Source organism: Amia ocellicauda, chromosome 12 (assembly GCF_036373705.1).
Source record: "Amia ocellicauda isolate fAmiCal2 chromosome 12, fAmiCal2.hap1, whole genome shotgun sequence".
In the NCBI taxonomy this organism is placed as follows: Eukaryota; Metazoa; Chordata; class Actinopteri; order Amiiformes; family Amiidae; genus Amia; species Amia ocellicauda.
The window spans coordinates 23,003,132-23,006,881 of NC_089861.1; the positions used below are offsets into that span (position 1 = coordinate 23,003,132).

At 36.9% G+C, this 3,750-nt stretch overlaps 1 long non-coding RNA gene across 1 annotated transcript; it reads right to left on the reverse strand.

Moving 5' to 3' along the window:
* Positions 1-1,394: 1,394 nt before the first annotated feature.
* Positions 1,395-3,510, reverse strand: LOC136764110 (uncharacterized). The gene is made up of 2 exons (XR_010821138.1): positions 3,444-3,510; positions 1,395-2,097 (listed from the first exon to the last, which is right to left on the reverse strand). It is a non-coding gene; the product is annotated as an uncharacterized LOC136764110 (long non-coding RNA).
* Positions 3,511-3,750: the final 240 nt, after the last annotated feature.

The following is a 3,750-nucleotide window of genomic DNA, read 5'->3' on the forward strand; positions in this document are numbered from 1 at the left end:
TTCAAGCTGATAGAAGAGTAACTTTGACTGAAATAACCACTCGTTACAACCGAGGTATGAAGCAAAGCATTTGTGAAGCCACAACACGTACAACCTTGAGGCGGATGGGCTACAACAGCAGAAGACCCCACCGGGTACCGCTCATCTCCACTACAAATAGGAAAAAGAGGCTACAATTTGCACAAGCTCACCAAAATTGGACAGTTGAAGACTGGAAAAATGTTGCCTGGTCTGATGAGTCTCGATTTCTGTTGAGACATTCAGATGGTAGAGTCAGAATTTGGCGTAAACAGAATGAGAACATGGATCCATCATGCCTTGTTACCACTGTGCAGGCTGGTGGTGGTGGTGTAATGGTGTGGGGGACGTTTTCTTGGCACACTTTAGGCCCCTTAGTGCCAATTGGGCATCGTTTAAATGCCACAGCCTACCTGAGCATTGTTTCTGACCATGTCCATCCCTTTATGACCACCATGTACCCATCCTCTGATGGCTACTTCCAGCAGGATAATGCACCATGTCACAAAGGTCGAATCATTTCAAATTGGTTTCTTGAACATGACAATGAGTTCACTGTACTAAACTGGCCCCCACAGTCACCAGATCTCAACCCAATAGAGCATCTTTGGGATGTGGTGGAACGGGAGCTTCGTGCCCTGGATGTGCATCCCACAAATCTCCATCAACTGCAAGATGCTATCCTATCAATATGGGCCCACGTTTCTAAAGAATGCTTTCAGCACCTTGTTGAATCAATGCCACGTAGAATTAAGGCAGTTCTGAAGGTGAAAGGGGGTCAAACACAGTATTAGTATGGTGTTCCTAATAATCCTTTAGGTGAGTGTATGTCTGTATTAATATATTTGTACTTTCTTTCTTTCTTAGTAAGTTAGTAGGTCTTGTGAAGGGTGTCTCTTATTGTGTAAAATATGTCATTTCATGTAATTTGGGCGAGAGGACCGCAAAAAAAAGCAGAGCAAACTACACAAAAGTATGTCTTGTATACTATAAGAGAAACTCTTAACAAATCCTATTAATGTATTGCAAATCACACATGTAAGGAATATACAGACACCTTTCTTTGTTGTTAAATTTAACAACCAACACACTTCCTCTCCATCTAAACATGTTTTGGTCCAGGATCCGTTGTGAGTGGGCACTGATCTGTGTTGTGCTGTGTTTTCATGCTGGAAACTATTAAAAACAAATGCATATCCTGAACATTTGTTGGTAATTGAAGATTTTTTAAATCCTGATAATTCTCTGAATGGGATGACATTTAAACACAAAAGGGTGAGGAATGCTGGGAAATGCTGCTCTGTGATTGGCTGCTTTCTCATATGTGATTTAGAATTGTTTTTATTTGTATGCATTTTGATATATTAATTTATCCATTCAGTTTCATTTATTTATTTTGCTGTTTTTTGTGTACATGATGAAAATTGAGGATTTACCAAGGACTTCCATAAAAAAATAACACATTGTTTTCTTCACTATTTGTTTATCATGGATGGTGTTACATAACAGTTTCAATATTGGACTTCTGTTTTGCTTGTGAAAACCTAGCAGTTAACTCAGTATTGATTATATTCACTCTACTGATTCATATATATATATATATATATATATATATATATATACAATGTTCTAGGACAATGGTTATACATTGGATTTTGACTAGTACAAAGAATAACTGCTCATCACAGCAGGCAAATGCAAGAACAACATTATCTTTTCTGACACATCTGGAGCTCCTAAATCCTTCTGTGTTCACCTTGTATTCGTTCCCTTTCCAGTCCCTCTTTTCTCCTGTTTTCTTCATCTTGCGTGAGCTTTGATTGCTGCAGGCTTCTGTCTGCGGCCTCTTTCTTCTGCCTCTCGATTTCCTGACGGTGGCAGTTCCCACAGTAGACTCTGCTGCCCAGTTTGCTCACAGCACACTCGTCGAGGGTGGTGCCACACATGCTGCATGTATACACTGTTACTGTCACCGTCTTCGTCTGGTATTCTACCCTACTCCCCTGTGCTCCCATTTCCTCTCCGTTCTATCTGACGTGTCTTTTCAATGCGTTTTTAAGTCTTCAGATCTTTGCAGTCCTGCAAATAATATAATTAATATACATGCCAAACTGTTATTTTCAAAACACACATTTTATTTTTAATATATTTTTTAATATATTTATATATACAAAGCATAAACAATATTTGCAAAATCTTGAGTTTCTTTACATGAGATAAGAGCTGGCAATGAATGAGTTTCTGGATTATTTTTTTGTTGTGTCCATTTTGTCTGGGTTGTGTTTGCATTGATAATTAAAGGCCAGACCTCATGTGAACTTTGACTGACCAGCAAAATCTTGAAGCAGAAACCTATATCCAGTCGCATTTTGATTTATAAGTTGTAGAATGCGTCAATCATTTAAACCATGATAGGGTCTGTGTTTGTTAATTGCAATTCTCACGGAAGCCAAAGTTTTGATTTTGTCAAGATCTATATTTTAAATTACCACAGGTCTTTCCTAAATAATGTATTTATTATAAAGGCCTTCACACAAAATGTTATACAAGGTCAAAATTGTTCACAATGGGCCTGACAGACTTAACATTAGATTGTTGGAAAACACCAAATTAAATACATACATATATATCAGTGGCATGCTGTGACCAATAAAAAACATGCAATCGGGGAATTGTCCTCTGTCAACCTTTTAAACCATTTAGAAACCAACAGACATCACTTAATGAAGGCGATGCCTCACAAAAAGCACTCAGTTTAATCGATGTGCTTGCTTTATTTAATGTGTGTCATGTGAATTGAAACAAGTGACAGCGTTGGTCAAACTGGTTGATTTAAAGAAAAATGCAATGGATCAAATGTATTATAAGCAAGTCCTTATATCCTCACCTATCTTGCAAAGTATATGTGGTCTTCCTAAGCATACAGGTATGGAGAATGTCTAAACTACAGATTTTAGTTTTTATGAATTTCCCAATCCCAGTACTTTGCCTTCTTATCTATCACTGCACATCACTGATACATACATACATACATACATACATGCATGCAAGCATATATGCAAATATAAACAAAACATTATAGGATATGGATAGTTTTGTGCATCCTTTGAGTTGCCTTGAGTGAAGGCAACAGTCAAATAATAATAATAATAATAATAATAATAATAATAATAATAATAATAATAATAATAAGCAGAAGTAGTAGTAGTAGTAGTAGTAGTAGTAATAGTAGTAGTAGTTAAAACAAAGACTGAATTTTCTAAATATCTAGGATTATTATTATTAGGATTAAATATAGGATGATCAATCTACAACCAATCTACAACACTTGCCCAAACATAATTTTACTGAATATAATGAAACAGTGACTGATGTATGTCATTATGTTAATAGTTGGTTATATATGCAGAATTTGGTTTTCATACCTCGTCTCTGGCCCCAGAAGAGCAAAGTGTCAGAAACACACAGGTGGCTGTAAATGTACAGAATCAGTGAGTTGCCTTCCCTTAAGGGGCACTTATATCTGCATGAAGGGAGCTGCCAGCCACAAGGTCCTAGTGCCCCACAATTAAATGACTGTGTTGTGTACACCACTGCTAAAACTGTCAAAACATATATTTTCCCTAGTTAACAGGCCAGGTAGAGATCTAATGTGAGTTCCGGATATTTTCTTTCTAACGGACAGATAGATATAAACTTTATTAATCCTCACAGGGAAAAAAATTTCAACCA